The sequence below is a fragment of the Hyla sarda genome, unplaced genomic scaffold (genome assembly GCF_029499605.1).
Source record: "Hyla sarda isolate aHylSar1 unplaced genomic scaffold, aHylSar1.hap1 scaffold_316, whole genome shotgun sequence".
Classification (NCBI taxonomy): domain Eukaryota; kingdom Metazoa; phylum Chordata; class Amphibia; order Anura; family Hylidae; genus Hyla; species Hyla sarda.
The window spans coordinates 227,755-250,221 of NW_026609890.1; the positions used below are offsets into that span (position 1 = coordinate 227,755).

A 22,467-nucleotide genomic window follows, 5' to 3' on the forward strand; every position below is an offset into this window, starting at 1 on the left:
GAGTGAGAGAGTGAGAGTGAGTGAGAGTGAATGAGTGAGTGAGTGATTGAGTGAGTGAGTGAGTGAGTGAGAACAAATGAGTTAAAGCAAGTGAGTGAGAGAGATCGAATGAATGAAAGTCTGAATGACAGAAAGAAAAAAGGATGAAGAAAGAAGCATGAAGAAAAAAAAATGTATATGGAGTTGCTGACATGAGTGCAATCTACAAAGCCGTTGAGGCTGATCCTCATGGGAGGATTATTGCACCAGGACCCTTAGCACTTTTAAAATGCCATTCAATGCCACGGGCTAGATGTAAACTGCAGATGACCATGTTGTGGTAGTTACCATGGATACCCAAGTGATGTGTGAGCTAACACATAGGCCCAACAGATTCCAAGAAGGCCAGAATCACCAGCGGCACCACCATCGATTGTCAGGTCACCCGGATTCAGCAAATACCAGAGTCCAAAATGATGCAGGTTTATACTGTTAATTTTCAGTTTATCGTTACAGTTGGTGTTATTCCATGTCGGAAGGGACGCAGCTACAGCCAGTGGGGTAACTAGAGACAGGCAGGCAGCTATGTGCAACAAAGGTAGGCGTGTTGTTTTCATATGCAGATCTGAAATATTGTCTTATATGCAAGAGGAGGAGTGATGGGGGTTCAGGCAAAAGCCAGGCTATGGATTGCATTGCTAAATGCTCCATCAGAGTGCAATGGTCGCCTGTCCTTTTTTTAAGTGATGATGTGGGTTTAGCCTGTGCTGTATGTATGTATGGGTGGCTGACTGCCACCCACCCAGAGAGTGTATGGGAGGCTGGTTGGCTGCCAGCCTTCCTTCCATTCCTATGAGTAATGTGAGTGCTCATGAAGGGGACATGGTTGGGTCCACCCCTTTCCCGGTTATCCCCTCTAGGCCTTTTGGCTTAGATCAAGTGTAAAAAAAGAAAGGATCTTGCGACAGATCGCATCCTGAGGCACGTTTTTTTTTGTGTGAATACTTGCACTTGGGTGACTTGTGAGCACATACTGATACATACGTTCCCTATCTGGGGACCATAAATTAAATGGATTTTTGAGAAAGGGAGCTGATTTGGAAGCTTGCTTCTGTCGCCCTATGCATTGACCCGATGTGGCAGTATATTCGGGTAGTGAACAGTGCACCACCCCATTCCAGTGTTAAACAAGAAAGATTCTCATTTAATCCTCCGTGGGTGAGAATTTGAGTTTGAGAATTGGAGACCAAAATGATGAGTTGCACTGACTGGTTTATGAACGTCTATTCATTTAGCGTTTTAATGACCATGTTTGCACACTGATTGGTGTAAAAAAATAAAATAAAACTAAATAATAATAATCTAGCACACCTGTGCAGGTTTGACATGACATGACAGGTAGCTGTCTTGTGGGTGGTGCTGAATCCTGTTAAATGACGTGAGGGTCTCATGCCTATACACAAGGGTGTGTCATTGCTGTTGCTTGACCATGCATTGGTATCTGTGGTCAGTGAATGATAAAAACAAAATTTACCATCCATTGATGGATGGGAAATCCGCCATGAGGCATTTGTTTTTAGAAACTGCTGCTCACAACCAATGTTGCAATGGAGTGTCTCCATCTGCTGGTGGTATTGGAAAGGCATTAGTGCTATGACAGGGTCTGAAGAAGAAGAAGAAGAAGAAGAAGAAGACGGAAAAAAATATATATAAAAAGAAAAAGAGAGAGAGAGAGAGACTGACTTAGTGAGCGAGTGAGTGAGAGAGTGAGAGTGAGTGAGAGTGAATGAGTGAGTGAGTGATTGAGTGAGTGAGTGAGTGAGTGAGAACAAATGAGTTAAAGCAAGTGAGTGAGAGAGATCGAATGAATGAAAGTCTGAATGACAGAAAGAAAAAAGGATGAAGAAAGAAGCATGAAGAAAAAAAAATGTATATGGAGTTGCTGACATGAGTGCAATCTACAAAGCCGTTGAGGCTGATCCTCATGGGAGGATTATTGCACCAGGACCCTTAGCACTTTTAAAATGCCATTCAATGCCACGGGCTAGATGTAAACTGCAGATGACCATGTTGTGGTAGTTACCATGGATACCCAAGTGATGTGTGAGCTAACACATAGGCCCAACAGATTCCAAGAAGGCCAGAATCACCAGCGGCACCACCATCGATTGTCAGGTCACCCGGATTCAGCAAATACCAGAGTCCAAAATGATGCAGGTTTATACTGTTAATTTTCAGTTTATCGTTACAGTTGGTGTTATTCCATGTCGGAAGGGACGCAGCTACAGCCAGTGGGGTAACTAGAGACAGGCAGGCAGCTATGTGCAACAAAGGTAGGCGTGTTGTTTTCATATGCAGATCTGAAATATTGTCTTATATGCAAGAGGAGGAGTGATGGGGGTTCAGGCAAAAGCCAGGCTATGGATTGCATTGCTAAATGCTCCATCAGAGTGCAATGGTCGCCTGTCCTTTTTTTAAGTGATGATGTGGGTTTAGCCTGTGCTGTATGTATGTATGGGTGGCTGACTGCCACCCACCCAGAGAGTGTATGGGAGGCTGGTTGGCTGCCAGCCTTCCTTCCATTCCTATGAGTAATGTGAGTGCTCATGAAGGGGACATGGTTGGGTCCACCCCTTTCCCGGTTATCCCCTCTAGGCCTTTTGGCTTAGATCAAGTGTAAAAAAAGAAAGGATCTTGCGACAGATCGCATCCTGAGGCACGTTTTTTTTTGTGTGAATACTTGCACTTGGGTGACTTGTGAGCACATACTGATACATACGTTCCCTATCTGGGGACCATAAATTAAATGGATTTTTGAGAAAGGGAGCTGATTTGGAAGCTTGCTTCTGTCGCCCTATGCATTGACCCGATGTGGCAGTATATTCGGGTAGTGAACAGTGCACCACCCCATTCCAGTGTTAAACAAGAAAGATTCTCATTTAATCCTCCGTGGGTGAGAATTTGAGTTTGAGAATTGGAGACCAAAATGATGAGTTGCACTGACTGGTTTATGAACGTCTATTCATTTAGCGTTTTAATGACCATGTTTGCACACTGATTGGTGTAAAAAAATAAAATAAAACTAAATAATAATAATCTAGCACACCTGTGCAGGTTTGACATGACATGACAGGTAGCTGTCTTGTGGGTGGTGCTGAATCCTGTTAAATGACGTGAGGGTCTCATGCCTATACACAAGGGTGTGTCATTGCTGTTGCTTGACCATGCATTGGTATCTGTGGTCAGTGAATGATAAAAACAAAATTTACCATCCATTGATGGATGGGAAATCCGCCATGAGGCATTTGTTTTTAGAAACTGCTGCTCACAACCAATGTTGCAATGGAGTGTCTCCATCTGCTGGTGGTATTGGAAAGGCATTAGTGCTATGACAGGGTCTGAAGAAGAAGAAGAAGAAGAAGAAGACGGAAAAAAATATATATAAAAAGAAAAAGAGAGAGAGAGAGAGAGAGACTGACTTAGTGAGCGAGTGAGTGAGAGAGTGAGAGTGAGTGAGAGTGAATGAGTGAGTGAGTGATTGAGTGAGTGAGTGAGTGAGTGAGAACAAATGAGTTAAAGCAAGTGAGTGAGAGAGATCGAATGAATGAAAGTCTGAATGACAGAAAGAAAAAAGGATGAAGAAAGAAGCATGAAGAAAAAAAAATGTATATGGAGTTGCTGACATGAGTGCAATCTACAAAGCCGTTGAGGCTGATCCTCATGGGAGGATTATTGCACCAGGACCCTTAGCACTTTTAAAATGCCATTCAATGCCACGGGCTAGATGTAAACTGCAGATGACCATGTTGTGGTAGTTACCATGGATACCCAAGTGATGTGTGAGCTAACACATAGGCCCAACAGATTCCAAGAAGGCCAGAATCACCAGCGGCACCACCATCGATTGTCAGGTCACCCGGATTCAGCAAATACCAGAGTCCAAAATGATGCAGGTTTATACTGTTAATTTTCAGTTTATCGTTACAGTTGGTGTTATTCCATGTCGGAAGGGACGCAGCTACAGCCAGTGGGGTAACTAGAGACAGGCAGGCAGCTATGTGCAACAAAGGTAGGCGTGTTGTTTTCATATGCAGATCTGAAATATTGTCTTATATGCAAGAGGAGGAGTGATGGGGGTTCAGGCAAAAGCCAGGCTATGGATTGCATTGCTAAATGCTCCATCAGAGTGCAATGGTCGCCTGTCCTTTTTTTAAGTGATGATGTGGGTTTAGCCTGTGCTGTATGTATGTATGGGTGGCTGACTGCCACCCCACCCAGAGAGTGTATGGGAGGCTGGTTGGCTGCCAGCCTTCCTTCCATTCCTATGAGTAATGTGAGTGCTCATGAAGGGGACATGGTTGGGTCCACCCCTTTCCCGGTTATCCCCTCTAGGCCTTTTGGCTTAGATCAAGTGTAAAAAAAGAAAGGATCTTGCGACAGATCGCATCCTGAGGCACGTTTTTTTTTTGTGTGAATACTTGCACTTGGGTGACTTGTGAGCACATACTGATACATACGTTCCCTATCTGGGGACCATAAATTAAATGGATTTTTGAGAAAGGGAGCTGATTTGGAAGCTTGCTTCTGTCGCCCTATGCATTGACCCGATGTGGCAGTATATTCGGGTAGTGAACAGTGCACCACCCCATTCCAGTGTTAAACAAGAAAGATTCTCATTTAATCCTCCGTGGGTGAGAATTTGAGTTTGAGAATTGGAGACCAAAATGATGAGTTGCACTGACTGGTTTATGAACGTCTATTCATTTAGCGTTTTAATGACCATGTTTGCACACTGATTGGTGTAAAAAAATAAAATAAAACTAAATAATAATAATCTAGCACACCTGTGCAGGTTTGACATGACATGACAGGTAGCTGTCTTGTGGGTGGTGCTGAATCCTGTTAAATGACGTGAGGGTCTCATGCCTATACACAAGGGTGTGTCATTGCTGTTGCTTGACCATGCATTGGTATCTGTGGTCAGTGAATGATAAAAACAAAATTTACCATCCATTGATGGATGGGAAATCCGCCATGAGGCATTTGTTTTTAGAAACTGCTGCTCACAACCAATGTTGCAATGGAGTGTCTCCATCTGCTGGTGGTATTGGAAAGGCATTAGTGCTATGACAGGGTCTGAAGAAGAAGAAGAAGAAGAAGAAGACGGAAAAAAATATATATAAAAAGAAAAAGAGAGAGAGAGAGAGAGAGACTGACTTAGTGAGCGAGTGAGTGAGAGAGTGAGAGTGAGTGAGAGTGAATGAGTGAGTGAGTGATTGAGTGAGTGAGTGAGTGAGTGAGAACAAATGAGTTAAAGCAAGTGAGTGAGAGAGATCGAATGAATGAAAGTCTGAATGACAGAAAGAAAAAAGGATGAAGAAAGAAGCATGAAGAAAAAAAAATGTATATGGAGTTGCTGACATGAGTGCAATCTACAAAGCCGTTGAGGCTGATCCTCATGGGAGGATTATTGCACCAGGACCCTTAGCACTTTTAAAATGCCATTCAATGCCACGGGCTAGATGTAAACTGCAGATGACCATGTTGTGGTAGTTACCATGGATACCCAAGTGATGTGTGAGCTAACACATAGGCCCAACAGATTCCAAGAAGGCCAGAATCACCAGCGGCACCACCATCGATTGTCAGGTCACCCGGATTCAGCAAATACCAGAGTCCAAAATGATGCAGGTTTATACTGTTAATTTTCAGTTTATCGTTACAGTTGGTGTTATTCCATGTCGGAAGGGACGCAGCTACAGCCAGTGGGGTAACTAGAGACAGGCAGGCAGCTATGTGCAACAAAGGTAGGCGTGTTGTTTTCATATGCAGATCTGAAATATTGTCTTATATGCAAGAGGAGGAGTGATGGGGGTTCAGGCAAAAGCCAGGCTATGGATTGCATTGCTAAATGCTCCATCAGAGTGCAATGGTCGCCTGTCCTTTTTTTAAGTGATGATGTGGGTTTAGCCTGTGCTGTATGTATGTATGGGTGGCTGACTGCCACCCACCCACCCAGAGAGTGTATGGGAGGCTGGTTGGCTGCCAGCCTTCCTTCCATTCCTATGAGTAATGTGAGTGCTCATGAAGGGGACATGGTTGGGTCCACCCCTTTCCCGGTTATCCCCTCTAGGCCTTTTGGCTTAGATCAAGTGTAAAAAAAGAAAGGATCTTGCGACAGATCGCATCCTGAGGCACGTTTTTTTTTGTGTGAATACTTGCACTTGGGTGACTTGTGAGCACATACTGATACATACGTTCCCTATCTGGGGACCATAAATTAAATGGATTTTTGAGAAAGGGAGCTGATTTGGAAGCTTGCTTCTGTCGCCCTATGCATTGACCCGATGTGGCAGTATATTCGGGTAGTGAACAGTGCACCACCCCATTCCAGTGTTAAACAAGAAAGATTCTCATTTAATCCTCCGTGGGTGAGAATTTGAGTTTGAGAATTGGAGACCAAAATGATGAGTTGCACTGACTGGTTTATGAACGTCTATTCATTTAGCGTTTTAATGACCATGTTTGCACACTGATTGGTGTAAAAAAATAAAATAAAACTAAATAATAATAATCTAGCACACCTGTGCAGGTTTGACATGACATGACAGGTAGCTGTCTTGTGGGTGGTGCTGAATCCTGTTAAATGACGTGAGGGTCTCATGCCTATACACAAGGGTGTGTCATTGCTGTTGCTTGACCATGCATTGGTATCTGTGGTCAGTGAATGATAAAAACAAAATTTACCATCCATTGATGGATGGGAAATCCGCCATGAGGCATTTGTTTTTAGAAACTGCTGCTCACAACCAATGTTGCAATGGAGTGTCTCCATCTGCTGGTGGTATTGGAAAGGCATTAGTGCTATGACAGGGTCTGAAGAAGAAGAAGAAGAAGAAGAAGACGGAAAAAAATATATATAAAAAGAAAAAGAGAGAGAGAGAGAGAGAGACTGACTTAGTGAGCGAGTGAGTGAGAGAGTGAGAGTGAGTGAGAGTGAATGAGTGAGTGAGTGATTGAGTGAGTGAGTGAGTGAGTGAGAACAAATGAGTTAAAGCAAGTGAGTGAGAGAGATCGAATGAATGAAAGTCTGAATGACAGAAAGAAAAAAGGATGAAGAAAGAAGCATGAAGAAAAAAAAATGTATATGGAGTTGCTGACATGAGTGCAATCTACAAAGCCGTTGAGGCTGATCCTCATGGGAGGATTATTGCACCAGGACCCTTAGCACTTTTAAAATGCCATTCAATGCCACGGGCTAGATGTAAACTGCAGATGACCATGTTGTGGTAGTTACCATGGATACCCAAGTGATGTGTGAGCTAACACATAGGCCCAACAGATTCCAAGAAGGCCAGAATCACCAGCGGCACCACCATCGATTGTCAGGTCACCCGGATTCAGCAAATACCAGAGTCCAAAATGATGCAGGTTTATACTGTTAATTTTCAGTTTATCGTTACAGTTGGTGTTATTCCATGTCGGAAGGGACGCAGCTACAGCCAGTGGGGTAACTAGAGACAGGCAGGCAGCTATGTGCAACAAAGGTAGGCGTGTTGTTTTCATATGCAGATCTGAAATATTGTCTTATATGCAAGAGGAGGAGTGATGGGGGTTCAGGCAAAAGCCAGGCTATGGATTGCATTGCTAAATGCTCCATCAGAGTGCAATGGTCGCCTGTCCTTTTTTTAAGTGATGATGTGGGTTTAGCCTGTGCTGTATGTATGTATGGGTGGCTGACTGCCACCCACCCAGAGAGTGTATGGGAGGCTGGTTGGCTGCCAGCCTTCCTTCCATTCCTATGAGTAATGTGAGTGCTCATGAAGGGGACATGGTTGGGTCCACCCCTTTCCCGGTTATCCCCTCTAGGCCTTTTGGCTTAGATCAAGTGTAAAAAAAGAAAGGATCTTGCGACAGATCGCATCCTGAGGCACGTTTTTTTTTGTGTGAATACTTGCACTTGGGTGACTTGTGAGCACATACTGATACATACGTTCCCTATCTGGGGACCATAAATTAAATGGATTTTTGAGAAAGGGAGCTGATTTGGAAGCTTGCTTCTGTCGCCCTATGCATTGACCCGATGTGGCAGTATATTCGGGTAGTGAACAGTGCACCACCCCATTCCAGTGTTAAACAAGAAAGATTCTCATTTAATCCTCCGTGGGTGAGAATTTGAGTTTGAGAATTGGAGACCAAAATGATGAGTTGCACTGACTGGTTTATGAACGTCTATTCATTTAGCGTTTTAATGACCATGTTTGCACACTGATTGGTGTAAAAAAATAAAATAAAACGAAATAATAATAATCTAGCACACCTGTGCAGGTTTGACATGACATGACAGGTAGCTGTCTTGTGGGTGGTGCTGAATCCTGTTAAATGACGTGAGGGTCTCATGCCTATACACAAGGGTGTGTCATTGCTGTTGCTTGACCATGCATTGGTATCTGTGGTCAGTGAATGATAAAAACAAAATTTACCATCCATTGATGGATGGGAAATCCGCCATGAGGCATTTGTTTTTAGAAACTGCTGCTCACAACCAATGTTGCAATGGAGTGTCTCCATCTGCTAGTGGTATTGGAAAGGCATTAGTGCTATGACAGGGTCTGAAGAAGAAGAAGAAGAAGAAGAAGACGGAAAAAAATATATATAAAAAGAAAAAGAGAGAGAGAGAGAGAGAGAGACTGACTTAGTGAGCGAGTGAGTGAGAGAGTGAGAGTGAGTGAGAGTGAATGAGTGAGTGAGTGATTGAGTGAGTGAGTGAGTGAGTGAGAACAAATGAGTTAAAGCAAGTGAGTGAGAGAGATCGAATGAATGAAAGTCTGAATGACAGAAAGAAAAAAGGATGAAGAAAGAAGCATGAAGAAAAAAAAATGTATATGGAGTTGCTGACATGAGTGCAATCTACAAAGCCGTTGAGGCTGATCCTCATGGGAGGATTATTGCACCAGGACCCTTAGCACTTTTAAAATGCCATTCAATGCCACGGGCTAGATGTAAACTGCAGATGACCATGTTGTGGTAGTTACCATGGATACCCAAGTGATGTGTGAGCTAACACATAGGCCCAACAGATTCCAAGAAGGCCAGAATCACCAGCGGCACCACCATCGATTGTCAGGTCACCCGGATTCAGCAAATACCAGAGTCCAAAATGATGCAGGTTTATACTGTTAATTTTCAGTTTATCGTTACAGTTGGTGTTATTCCATGTCGGAAGGGACGCAGCTACAGCCAGTGGGGTAACTAGAGACAGGCAGGCAGCTATGTGCAACAAAGGTAGGCGTGTTGTTTTCATATGCAGATCTGAAATATTGTCTTATATGCAAGAGGAGGAGTGATGGGGGTTCAGGCAAAAGCCAGGCTATGGATTGCATTGCTAAATGCTCCATCAGAGTGCAATGGTCGCCTGTCCTTTTTTTAAGTGATGATGTGGGTTTAGCCTGTGCTGTATGTATGTATGGGTGGCTGACTGCCACCCACCCAGAGAGTGTATGGGAGGCTGGTTGGCTGCCAGCCTTCCTTCCATTCCTATGAGTAATGTGAGTGCTCATGAAGGGGACATGGTTGGGTCCACCCCTTTCCCGGTTATCCCCTCTAGGCCTTTTGGCTTAGATCAAGTGTAAAAAAAGAAAGGATCTTGCGACAGATCGCATCCTGAGGCACGTTTTTTTTTGTGTGAATACTTGCACTTGGGTGACTTGTGAGCACATACTGATACATACGTTCCCTATCTGGGGACCATAAATTAAATGGATTTTTGAGAAAGGGAGCTGATTTGGAAGCTTGCTTCTGTCGCCCTATGCATTGACCCGATGTGGCAGTATATTCGGGTAGTGAACAGTGCACCACCCCATTCCAGTGTTAAACAAGAAAGATTCTCATTTAATCCTCCGTGGGTGAGAATTTGAGTTTGAGAATTGGAGACCAAAATGATGAGTTGCACTGACTGGTTTATGAACGTCTATTCATTTAGCGTTTTAATGACCATGTTTGCACACTGATTGGTGTAAAAAAATAAAATAAAACTAAATAATAATAATCTAGCACACCTGTGCAGGTTTGACATGACATGACAGGTAGCTGTCTTGTGGGTGGTGCTGAATCCTGTTAAATGACGTGAGGGTCTCATGCCTATACACAAGGGTGTGTCATTGCTGTTGCTTGACCATGCATTGGTATCTGTGGTCAGTGAATGATAAAAACAAAATTTACCATCCATTGATGGATGGGAAATCCGCCATGAGGCATTTGTTTTTAGAAACTGCTGCTCACAACCAATGTTGCAATGGAGTGTCTCCATCTGCTGGTGGTATTGGAAAGGCATTAGTGCTATGACAGGGTCTGAAGAAGAAGAAGAAGAAGAAGAAGACGGAAAAAAATATATATAAAAAGAAAAAGAGAGAGAGAGAGAGAGAGACTGACTTAGTGAGCGAGTGAGTGAGAGAGTGAGAGTGAGTGAGAGTGAATGAGTGAGTGAGTGATTGAGTGAGTGAGTGAGTGAGTGAGAACAAATGAGTTAAAGCAAGTGAGTGAGAGAGATCGAATGAATGAAAGTCTGAATGACAGAAAGAAAAAAGGATGAAGAAAGAAGCATGAAGAAAAAAAAATGTATATGGAGTTGCTGACATGAGTGCAATCTACAAAGCCGTTGAGGCTGATCCTCATGGGAGGATTATTGCACCAGGACCCTTAGCACTTTTAAAATGCCATTCAATGCCACGGGCTAGATGTAAACTGCAGATGACCATGTTGTGGTAGTTACCATGGATACCCAAGTGATGTGTGAGCTAACACATAGGCCCAACAGATTCCAAGAAGGCCAGAATCACCAGCGGCACCACCATCGATTGTCAGGTCACCCGGATTCAGCAAATACCAGAGTCCAAAATGATGCAGGTTTATACTGTTAATTTTCAGTTTATCGTTACAGTTGGTGTTATTCCATGTCGGAAGGGACGCAGCTACAGCCAGTGGGGTAACTAGAGACAGGCAGGCAGCTATGTGCAACAAAGGTAGGCGTGTTGTTTTCATATGCAGATCTGAAATATTGTCTTATATGCAAGAGGAGGAGTGATGGGGGTTCAGGCAAAAGCCAGGCTATGGATTGCATTGCTAAATGCTCCATCAGAGTGCAATGGTCGCCTGTCCTTTTTTTAAGTGATGATGTGGGTTTAGCCTGTGCTGTATGTATGTATGGGTGGCTGACTGCCACCCACCCAGAGAGTGTATGGGAGGCTGGTTGGCTGCCAGCCTTCCTTCCATTCCTATGAGTAATGTGAGTGCTCATGAAGGGGACATGGTTGGGTCCACCCCTTTCCCGGTTATCCCCTCTAGGCCTTTTGGCTTAGATCAAGTGTAAAAAAAGAAAGGATCTTGCGACAGATCGCATCCTGAGGCACGTTTTTTTTTGTGTGAATACTTGCACTTGGGTGACTTGTGAGCACATACTGATACATACGTTCCCTATCTGGGGACCATAAATTAAATGGATTTTTGAGAAAGGGAGCTGATTTGGAAGCTTGCTTCTGTCGCCCTATGCATTGACCCGATGTGGCAGTATATTCGGGTAGTGAACAGTGCACCACCCCATTCCAGTGTTAAACAAGAAAGATTCTCATTTAATCCTCCGTGGGTGAGAATTTGAGTTTGAGAATTGGAGACCAAAATGATGAGTTGCACTGACTGGTTTATGAACGTCTATTCATTTAGCGTTTTAATGACCATGTTTGCACACTGATTGGTGTAAAAAAATAAAATAAAACTAAATAATAATAATCTAGCACACCTGTGCAGGTTTGACATGACATGACAGGTAGCTGTCTTGTGGGTGGTGCTGAATCCTGTTAAATGACGTGAGGGTCTCATGCCTATACACAAGGGTGTGTCATTGCTGTTGCTTGACCATGCATTGGTATCTGTGGTCAGTGAATGATAAAAACAAAATTTACCATCCATTGATGGATGGGAAATCCGCCATGAGGCATTTGTTTTTAGAAACTGCTGCTCACAACCAATGTTGCAATGGAGTGTCTCCATCTGCTGGTGGTATTGGAAAGGCATTAGTGCTATGACAGGGTCTGAAGAAGAAGAAGAAGAAGAAGAAGACGGAAAAAAATATATATAAAAAGAAAAAGAGAGAGAGAGAGAGAGAGACTGACTTAGTGAGCGAGTGAGTGAGAGAGTGAGAGTGAGTGAGAGTGAATGAGTGAGTGAGTGATTGAGTGAGTGAGTGAGTGAGTGAGAACAAATGAGTTAAAGCAAGTGAGTGAGAGAGATCGAATGAATGAAAGTCTGAATGACAGAAAGAAAAAAGGATGAAGAAAGAAGCATGAAGAAAAAAAAATGTATATGGAGTTGCTGACATGAGTGCAATCTACAAAGCCGTTGAGGCTGATCCTCATGGGAGGATTATTGCACCAGGACCCTTAGCACTTTTAAAATGCCATTCAATGCCACGGGCTAGATGTAAACTGCAGATGACCATGTTGTGGTAGTTACCATGGATACCCAAGTGATGTGTGAGCTAACACATAGGCCCAACAGATTCCAAGAAGGCCAGAATCACCAGCGGCACCACCCTCGATTGTCAGGTCACCCGGATTCAGCAAATACCAGAGTCCAAAATGATGCAGGTTTATACTGTTAATTTTCAGTTTATCGTTACAGTTGGTGTTATTCCATGTCGGAAGGGACGCAGCTACAGCCAGTGGGGTAACTAGAGACAGGCAGGCAGCTATGTGCAACAAAGGTAGGCGTGTTGTTTTCATATGCAGATCTGAAATATTGTCTTATATGCAAGAGGAGGAGTGATGGGGGTTCAGGCAAAAGCCAGGCTATGGATTGCATTGCTAAATGCTCCATCAGAGTGCAATGGTCGCCTGTCCTTTTTTTAAGTGATGATGTGGGTTTAGCCTGTGCTGTATGTATGTATGGGTGGCTGACTGCCACCCACCCAGAGAGTGTATGGGAGGCTGGTTGGCTGCCAGCCTTCCTTCCATTCCTATGAGTAATGTGAGTGCTCATGAAGGGGACATGGTTGGGTCCACCCCTTTCCCGGTTATCCCCTCTAGGCCTTTTGGCTTAGATCAAGTGTAAAAAAAGAAAGGATCTTGCGACAGATCGCATCCTGAGGCACGTTTTTTTTTGTGTGAATACTTGCACTTGGGTGACTTGTGAGCACATACTGATACATACGATCACTATCTGGGGACCATAAATTAAATGGATTTTTGAGAAAGGGAGCTGATTTGGAAGCTTGCTTCTGTCGCCCTATGCATTGACCCGATGTGGCAGTATATTCGGGTAGTGAACAGTGCACCACCCCATTCCAGTGTTAAACAAGAAAGATTCTCATTTAATCCTCCGTGGGTGAGAATTTGAGTTTGAGAATTGGAGACCAAAATGATGAGTTGCACTGACTGGTTTATGAACGTCTATTCATTTAGCGTTTTAATGACCATGTTTGCACACTGATTGGTGTAAAAAAATAAAATAAAACTAAATAATAATAATCTAGCACACCTGTGCAGGTTTGACATGACATGACAGGTAGCTGTCTTGTGGGTGGTGCTGAATCCTGTTAAATGATGTGAGGGTCTCATGCCTATACACAAGGGTGTGTCATTGCTGTTGCTTGACCATGCATTGGTATCTGTGGTCAGTGAATGATAAAAACAAAATTTACCATCCATTGATGGATGGGAAATCCGCCATGAGGCATTTGTTTTTAGAAACTGCTGCTCACAACCAATGTTGCAATGGAGTGTCTCCATCTGCTGGTGGTATTGGAAAGGCATTAGTGCTATGACAGGGTCTGAAGAAGAAGAAGAAGAAGACGGAAAAAAATATATATAAAAAGAAAAAGAGAGAGAGAGAGAGAGAGACTGACTTAGTGAGCGAGTGAGTGAGAGAGTGAGAGTGAGTGAGAGTGAATGAGTGAGTGAGTGATTGAGTGAGTGAGTGAGTGAGTGAGTGAGAACAAATGAGTTAAAGCAAGTGAGTGAGAGAGATCGAATGAATGAAAGTCTGAATGACAGAAAGAAAAAAGGATGAAGAAAGAAGCATGAAGGAAAAAAAAGGTATATGGAGTTGCTGACATGAGTGCAATCTACAAAGCCGTTGAGGCTGATCCTCATGGGAGGATTATTGCACCAGGACCCTTAGCACTTTTAAAATGCCATTCAATGCCACGGGCTAGATGTAAACTGCAGATGACCATGTTGTGGTAGTTACCATGGATACCCAAGTGATGTGTGAGCTAACACATAGGCCCAACAGATTCCAAGAAGGCCAGAATCACCAGCGGCACCACCATCGATTGTCAGGTCACCCGGATTCAGCAAATACCAGAGTCCAAAATGATGCAGGTTTATACTGTTAATTTTCAGTTTATCGTTACAGTTGGTGTTATTCCATGTCGGAAGGGACGCAGCTACAGCCAGTGGGGTAACTAGAGACAGGCAGGCAGCTATGTGCAACAAAGGTAGGCGTGTTGTTTTCATATGCAGATCTGAAATATTGTCTTATATGCAAGAGGAGGAGTGATGGGGGTTCAGGCAAAAGCCAGGCTATGGATTGCATTGCTAAATGCTCCATCAGAGTGCAATGGTCGCCTGTCCTTTTTTTAAGTGATGATGTGGGTTTAGCCTGTGCTGTATGTATGTATGGGTGGCTGACTGCCACCCACCCAGAGAGTGTATGGGAGGCTGGTTGGCTGCCAGCCTTCCTTCCATTCCTATGAGTAATGTGAGTGCTCATGAAGGGGACATGGTTGGGTCCACCCCTTTCCCGGTTATCCCCTCTAGGCCTTTTGGCTTAGATCAAGTGTAAAAAAAGAAAGGATCTTGCGACAGATCGCATCCTGAGGCACGTTTTTTTTTGTGTGAATACTTGCACTTGGGTGACTTGTGAGCACATACTGATACATACGTTCCCTATCTGGGGACCATAAATTAAATGGATTTTTGAGAAAGGGAGCTGATTTGGAAGCTTGCTTCTGTCGCCCTATGCATTGACCCGATGTGGCAGTATATTCGGGTAGTGAACAGTGCACCACCTCATTCCAGTGTTAAACAAGAAAGATTCTCATTTAATCCTCCGTGGGTGAGAATTTGAGTTTGAGAATTGGAGACCAAAATGATGAGTTGCACTGACTGGTTTATGAACGTCTATTCATTTAGCGTTTTAATGACCATGTTTGCACACTGATTGGTGTAAAAAAATAAAATAAAACTAAATAATAATAATCTAGCACACCTGTGCAGGTTTGACATGACATGACAGGTAGCTGTCTTGTGGGTGGTGCTGAATCCTGTTAAATGACGTGAGGGTCTCATGCCTATACACAAGGGTGTGTCATTGCTGTTGCTTGACCATGCATTGGTATCTGTGGTCAGTGAATGATAAAAACAAAATTTACCATCCATTGATGGATGGGAAATCCGCCATGAGGCATTTGTTTTTAGAAACTGCTGCTCACAACCAATGTTGCAATGGAGTGTCTCCATCTGCTGGTGGTATTGGAAAGGCATTAGTGCTATGACAGGGTCTGAAGAAGAAGAAGAAGAAGAAGAAGACGGAAAAAAATATATATAAAAAGAAAAAGAGAGAGAGAGAGAGAGAGACTGACTTAGTGAGCGAGTGAGTGAGAGAGTGAGAGTGAGTGAGAGTGAATGAGTGAGTGAGTGATTGAGTGAGTGAGTGAGTGAGTGAGAACAAATGAGTTAAAGCAAGTGAGTGAGAGAGATCGAATGAATGAAAGTCTGAATGACAGAAAGAAAAAAGGATGAAGAAAGAAGCATGAAGAAAAAAAAATGTATATGGAGTTGCTGACATGAGTGCAATCTACAAAGCCGTTGAGGCTGATCCTCATGGGAGGATTATTGCACCAGGACCCTTAGCACTTTTAAAATGCCATTCAATGCCACGGGCTAGATGTAAACTGCAGATGACCATGTTGTGGTAGTTACCATGGATACCCAAGTGATGTGTGAGCTAACACATAGGCCCAACAGATTCCAAGAAGGCCAGAATCACCAGCGGCACCACCATCGATTGTCAGGTCACCCGGATTCAGCAAATACCAGAGTCCAAAATGATGCAGGTTTATACTGTTAATTTTCAGTTTATCGTTACAGTTGGTGTTATTCCATGTCGGAAGGGACGCAGCTACAGCCAGTGGGGTAACTAGAGACAGGCAGGCAGCTATGTGCAACAAAGGTAGGCGTGTTGTTTTCATATGCAGATCTGAAATATTGTCTTATATGCAAGAGGAGGAGTGATGGGGGTTCAGGCAAAAGCCAGGCTATGGATTGCATTGCTAAATGCTCCATCAGAGTGCAATGGTCGCCTGTCCTTTTTTTAAGTTATGATGTGGGTTTAGCCTGTGCTGTATGTATGTATGGGTGGCTGACTGCCACCCACCCAGAGAGTGTATGGGAGGCTGGTTGGCTGCCAGCCTTCCTTCCATTCCTATGAGTAATGTGAGTGCTCATGAAGGGGACATGGTTGGGTCCACCCCTTTCCCGGTTATCCCCTCTAGGCCTTTTGGCTTAGATCAAGTGTAAAAAAAGAAAGGATCTTGCGACAGATCGCATCCTGAGGCACGTTTTTTTTGTGTGAATACTTGCACTTGGGTGACTTGTGAGCACATACTGATACATACGTTCCCTATCTGGGGACCATAAATTAAATGGATTTTTGAGAAAGGGAGCTGATTTGGAAGCTTGCTTCTGTCGCCCTATGCATTGACCCGATGTGGCAGTATATTCGGGTAGTGAACAGTGCACCACCCCATTCCAGTGTTAAACAAGAAAGATTCTCATTTAATCCTCCGTGGGTGAGAATTTGAGTTTGAGAATTGGAGACCAAAATGATGAGTTGCACTGACTGGTTTATGAACGTCTATTCATTTAGCGTTTTAATGACCATGTTTGCACACTGATTGGTGTAAAAAAATAAAATAAAACTAAATAATAATAATCTAGCACACCTGTGCAGGTTTGACATGACATGACAGGTAGCTGTCTTGTGGGTGGTGCTGAATCCTGTTAAATGACGTGAGGGTCTCATGCCTATACACAAGGGTGTGTCATTGCTGTTGCTTGACCATGCATTGGTATCTGTGGTCAGTGAATGATAAAAACAAAATTTACCATCCATTGATGGATGGGAAATCCGCCATGAGGCATTTGTTTTTAGAAACTGCTGCTCACAACCAATGTTGCAATGGAGTGTCTCCATCTGCTGGTGGTATTGGAAAGGCATTAGTGCTATGACAGGGTCTGAAGAAGAAGAAGAAGAAGAAGAAGAAGAAGAAGACGGAAAAAAATATATATAAAAAGAAAAAGAGAGAGAGAGAGAGAGAGACTGACTTAGTGAGCGAGTGAGTGAGAGAGTGAGAGTGAGTGAGAGTGAATGAGTGAGTGAGTGATTGAGTGAGTGAGTGAGTGAGTGAGAACAAATGAGTTAAAGCAAGTGAGTGAGAGAGATCGAATGAATGAAAGTCTGAATGACAGAAAGAAAAAAGGATGAAGAAAGAAGCATGAAGAAAAAAAAATGTATATGGAGTTGCTGACATGAGTGCAATCTACAAAGCCGTTGAGGCTGATCCTCATGGGAGGATTATTGCACCAGGACCCTTAGCACTTTTAAAATGCCATTCAATGCCACGGGCTAGATGTAAACTGCAGATGACCATGTTGTGGTAGTTACCATGGATACCCAAGTGATGTGTGAGCTAACACATAGGCCCAACAGATTCCAAGAAGGCCAGAATCACCAGCGGCACCACCATCGATTGTCAGGTCACCCGGATTCAGCAAATACCAGAGTCCAAAATGATGCAGGTTTATACTGTTAATTTTCAGTTTATCGTTACAGTTGGTGTTATTCCATGTCGGAAGGGACGCAGCTACAGCCAGTGGGGTAACTAGAGACAGGCAGGCAGCTATGTGCAACAAAGGTAGGCGTGTTGTTTTCATATGCAGATCTGAAATATTGTCTTATATGCAAGAGGAGGAGTGATGGGGGTTCAGGCAAAAGCCAGGCTATGGATTGCATTGCTAAATGCTCCATCAGAGTGCAATGGTCGCCTGTCCTTTTTTTAAGTGATGATGTGGGTTTAGCCTGTGCTGTATGTATGTATGGGTGGCTGACTGCCACCCACCCAGAGAGTGTATGGGAGGCTGGTTGGCTGCCAGCCTTCCTTCCATTCCTATGAGTAATGTGAGTGCTCATGAAGGGGACATGGTTGGGTCCACCCCTTTCCCGGTTATCCCCTCTAGGCCTTTTGGCTTAGATCAAGTGTAAAAAAAGAAAGGATCTTGCGACAGATCGCATCCTGAGGCACGTTTTTTTTTGTGTGAATACTTGCACTTGGGTGACTTGTGAGCACATACTGATACATACGTTCCCTATCTGGGGACCATAAATTAAATGGATTTTTGAGAAAGGGAGCTGATTTGGAAGCTTGCTTCTGTCGCCCTATGCATTGACCCGATGTGGCAGTATATTCGGGTAGTGAACAGTGCACCACCCCATTCCAGTGTTAAACAAGAAAGATTCTCATTTAATCCTCCGTGGGTGAGAATTTGAGTTTGAGAATTGGAGACCAAAATGATGAGTTGCACTGACTGGTTTATGAACGTCTATTCATTTAGCGTTTTAATGACCATGTTTGCACACTGATTGGTGTAAAAAAATAAAATAAAACTAAATAATAATAATCTAGCACACCTGTGCAGGTTTGACATGACATGACAGGTAGCTGTCTTGTGGGTGGTGCTGAATCCTGTTAAATGACGTGAGGGTCTCATGCCTATACACAAGGGTGTGTCATTGCTGTTGCTTGACCATGCATTGGTATCTGTGGTCAGTGAATGATAAAAACAAAATTTACCATCCATTGATGGATGGGAAATCCGCCATGAGGCATTTGTTTTTAGAAACTGCTGCTCACAACCAATGTTGCAATGGAGTGTCTCCATCTGCTGGTGGTATTGGAAAGGCATTAGTGCTATGACAGGGTCTGAAGAAGAAGAAGAAGAAGAAGAAGACGGAAAAAAATATATATAAAAAGAAAAAGAGAGAGAGAGAGAGAGAGACTGACTTAGTGAGCGAGTGAGTGAGAGAGTGAGAGTGAGTGAGAGTGAATGAGTGAGTGAGTGATTGAGTGAGTGAGTGAGTGAGTGAGAACAAATGAGTTAAAGCAAGTGAGTGAGAGAGATCGAATGAATGAAAGTCTGAATGACAGAAAGAAAAAAGGATGAAGAAAGAAGCATGAAGAAAAAAAAATGTATATGGAGTTGCTGACATGAGTGCAATCTACAAAGCCGTTGAGGCTGATCCTCATGGGAGGATTATTGCACCAGGACCCTTAGCACTTTTAAAATGCCATTCAATGCCACGGGCTAGATGTAAACTGCAGATGACCATGTTGTGGTAGTTACCATGGATACCCAAGTGATGTGTGAGCTAACACATAGGCCCAACAGATTCCAAGAAGGCCAGAATCACCAGCGGCACCACCATCGATTGTCAGGTCACCCGGATTCAGCAAATACCAGAGTCCAAAATGATGCAGGTTTATACTGTTAATTTTCAGTTTATCGTTACAGTTGGTGTTATTCCATGTCGGAAGGGACGCAGCTACAGCCAGTGGGGTAACTAGAGACAGGCAGGCAGCTATGTGCAACAAAGGTAGGCGTGTTGTTTTCATATGCAGATCTGAAATATTGTCTTATATGCAAGAGGAGGAGTGATGGGGGTTCAGGCAAAAGCCAGGCTATGGATTGCATTGCTAAATGCTCCATCAGAGTGCAATGGTCGCCTGTCCTTTTTTTAAGTTATGATGTGGGTTTAGCCTGTGCTGTATGTATGTATGGGTGGCTGACTGCCACCCACCCAGAGAGTGTATGGGAGGCTGGTTGGCTGCCAGCCTTCCTTCCATTCCTATGAGTAATGTGAGTGCTCATGAAGGGGACATGGTTGGGTCCACCCCTTTCCCGGTTATCCCCTCTAGGCCTTTTGGCTTAGATCAAGTGTAAAAAAAGAAAGGATCTTGCGACAGATCGCATCCTGAGGCACGTTTTTTTTTGTGTGAATACTTGCACTTGGGTGACTTGTGAGCACATACTGATACATACGTTCCCTATCTGGGGACCATAAATTAAATGGATTTTTGAGAAAGGGAGCTGATTTGGAAGCTTGCTTCTGTCGCCCTATGCATTGACCCGATGTGGCAGTATATTCGGGTAGTGAACAGTGCACCACCCCATTCCAGTGTTAAACAAGAAAGATTCTCATTTAATCCTCCGTGGGTGAGAATTTGAGTTTGAGAATTGGAGACCAAAATGATGAGTTGCACTGACTGGTTTATGAACGTCTATTCATTTAGCGTTTTAATGACCATGTTTGCACACTGATTGGTGTAAAAAAATAAAATAAAACTAAATAATAATAATCTAGCACACCTGTGCAGGTTTGACATGACATGACAGGTAGCTGTCTTGTGGGTGGTGCTGAATCCTGTTAAATGACGTGAGGGTCTCATGCCTATACACAAGGGTGTGTCATTGCTGTTGCTTGACCATGCATTGGTATCTGTGGTCAGTGAATGATAAAAACAAAATTTACCATCCATTGATGGATGGGAAATCCGCCATGAGGCATTTGTTTTTAGAAACTGCTGCTCACAACCAATGTTGCAATGGAGTGTCTCCATCTGCTGGTGGTATTGGAAAGGCATTAGTGCTATGACAGGGTCTGAAGAAGAAGAAGAAGAAGAAGAAGAAGAAGAAGACGGAAAAAAATATATATAAAAAGAAAAAGAGAGAGAGAGAGAGAGAGACTGACTTAGTGAGCGAGTGAGTGAGAGAGTGAGAGTGAGTGAGAGTGAATGAGTGAGTGAGTGATTGAGTGAGTGAGTGAGTGAGTGAGAACAAATGAGTTAAAGCAAGTGAGTGAGAGAGATCGAATGAATGAAAGTCTGAATGACAGAAAGAAAAAAGGATGAAGAAAGAAGCATGAAGAAAAAAAAATGTATATGGAGTTGCTGACATGAGTGCAATCTACAAAGCCGTTGAGGCTGATCCTCATGGGAGGATTATTGCACCAGGACCCTTAGCACTTTTAAAATGCCATTCAATGCCACGGGCTAGATGTAAACTGCAGATGACCATGTTGTGGTAGTTACCATGGATACCCAAGTGATGTGTGAGCTAACACATAGGCCCAACAGATTCCAAGAAGGCCAGAATCACCAGCGGCACCACCATCGATTTTCAGGTCACCCGGATTCAGCAAATACCAGAGTCCAAAATGATGCAGGTTTATACTGTTAATTTTCAGTTTATCGTTACAGTTGGTGTTATTCCATGTCGGAAGGGACGCAGCTACAGCCAGTGGGGTAACTAGAGACAGGCAGGCAGCTATGTGCAACAAAGGTAGGCGTGTTGTTTTCATATGCAGATCTGAAATATTGTCTTATATGCAAGAGGAGGAGTGATGGGGGTTCAGGCAAAAGCCAGGCTATGGATTGCATTGCTAAATGCTCCATCAGAGTGCAATGGTCGCCTGTCCTTTTTTTAAGTGATGATGTGGGTTTAGCCTGTGCTGTATGTATGTATGGGTGGCTGACTGCCACCCACCCAGAGAGTGTATGGGAGGCTGGTTGGCTGCCAGCCTTCCTTCCATTCCTATGAGTAATGTGAGTGCTCATGAAGGGGACATGGTTGGGTCCACCCCTTTCCCGGTTATCCCCTCTAGGCCTTTTGGCTTAGATCAAGTGTAAAAAAAGAAAGGATCTTGCGACAGATCGCATCCTGAGGCACGTTTTTTTTTGTGTGAATACTTGCACTTGGGTGACTTGTGAGCACATACTGATACATACGTTCCCTATCTGGGGACCATAAATTAAATGGATTTTTGAGAAAGGGAGCTGATTTGGAAGCTTGCTTCTGTCGCCCTATGCATTGACCCGATGTGGCAGTATATTCGGGTAGTGAACAGTGCACCACCCCATTCCAGTGTTAAACAAGAAAGATTCTCATTTAATCCTCCGTGGGTGAGAATTTGAGTTTGAGAATTGGAGACCAAAATGATGAGTTGCACTGACTGGTTTATGAACGTCTATTCATTTAGCGTTTTAATGACCATGTTTGCACACTGATTGGTGTAAAAAAATAAAATAAAACTAAATAATAATAATCTAGCACACCTGTGCAGGTTTGACATGACATGACAGGTAGCTGTCTTGTGGGTGGTGCTGAATCCTGTTAAATGACGTGAGGGTCTCATGCCTATACACAAGGGTGTGTCATTGCTGTTGCTTGACCATGCATTGGTATCTGTGGTCAGTGAATGATAAAAACAAAATTTACCATCCATTGATGGATGGGAAATCCGCCATGAGGCATTTGTTTTTAGAAACTGCTGCTCACAACCAATGTTGCAATGGAGTGTCTCCATCTGCTGGTGGTA

The 22,467-nt window shown here is 43.5% G+C and overlaps 13 pseudogenes; all 13 read left to right on the forward strand.

Annotated features, from left to right (window-relative positions):
- The first annotated feature begins 888 nt into the window (after positions 1 to 888).
- On the forward strand, positions 889 to 1,152 carry LOC130329216 (U2 spliceosomal RNA; annotated as a pseudogene).
- Positions 1,153 to 2,623: 1,471 nt separating this feature from the next.
- On the forward strand, positions 2,624 to 2,887 carry LOC130329217 (U2 spliceosomal RNA; annotated as a pseudogene).
- Positions 2,888 to 4,360: 1,473 nt separating this feature from the next.
- Positions 4,361 to 4,625, forward strand: LOC130329292 (U2 spliceosomal RNA; annotated as a pseudogene).
- Positions 4,626 to 6,101: 1,476 nt separating this feature from the next.
- Positions 6,102 to 6,365, forward strand: LOC130329219 (U2 spliceosomal RNA; annotated as a pseudogene).
- A 1,472-nt stretch (positions 6,366 to 7,837) lies between these two features.
- LOC130329220 (U2 spliceosomal RNA) lies at positions 7,838 to 8,101 on the forward strand (annotated as a pseudogene).
- Positions 8,102 to 9,575: 1,474 nt separating this feature from the next.
- On the forward strand, positions 9,576 to 9,839 carry LOC130329222 (U2 spliceosomal RNA; annotated as a pseudogene).
- Positions 9,840 to 11,311: 1,472 nt separating this feature from the next.
- Positions 11,312 to 11,575, forward strand: LOC130329223 (U2 spliceosomal RNA; annotated as a pseudogene).
- A 1,472-nt stretch (positions 11,576 to 13,047) lies between these two features.
- Positions 13,048 to 13,311, forward strand: LOC130329313 (U2 spliceosomal RNA; annotated as a pseudogene).
- Positions 13,312 to 14,781: 1,470 nt separating this feature from the next.
- On the forward strand, positions 14,782 to 15,045 carry LOC130329264 (U2 spliceosomal RNA; annotated as a pseudogene).
- A 1,472-nt stretch (positions 15,046 to 16,517) lies between these two features.
- LOC130329160 (U2 spliceosomal RNA) lies at positions 16,518 to 16,780 on the forward strand (annotated as a pseudogene).
- A 1,481-nt stretch (positions 16,781 to 18,261) lies between these two features.
- On the forward strand, positions 18,262 to 18,525 carry LOC130329224 (U2 spliceosomal RNA; annotated as a pseudogene).
- A 1,472-nt stretch (positions 18,526 to 19,997) lies between these two features.
- Positions 19,998 to 20,261, forward strand: LOC130329225 (U2 spliceosomal RNA; annotated as a pseudogene).
- Positions 20,262 to 21,742: 1,481 nt separating this feature from the next.
- LOC130329226 (U2 spliceosomal RNA) lies at positions 21,743 to 22,006 on the forward strand (annotated as a pseudogene).
- Positions 22,007 to 22,467: the final 461 nt, after the last annotated feature.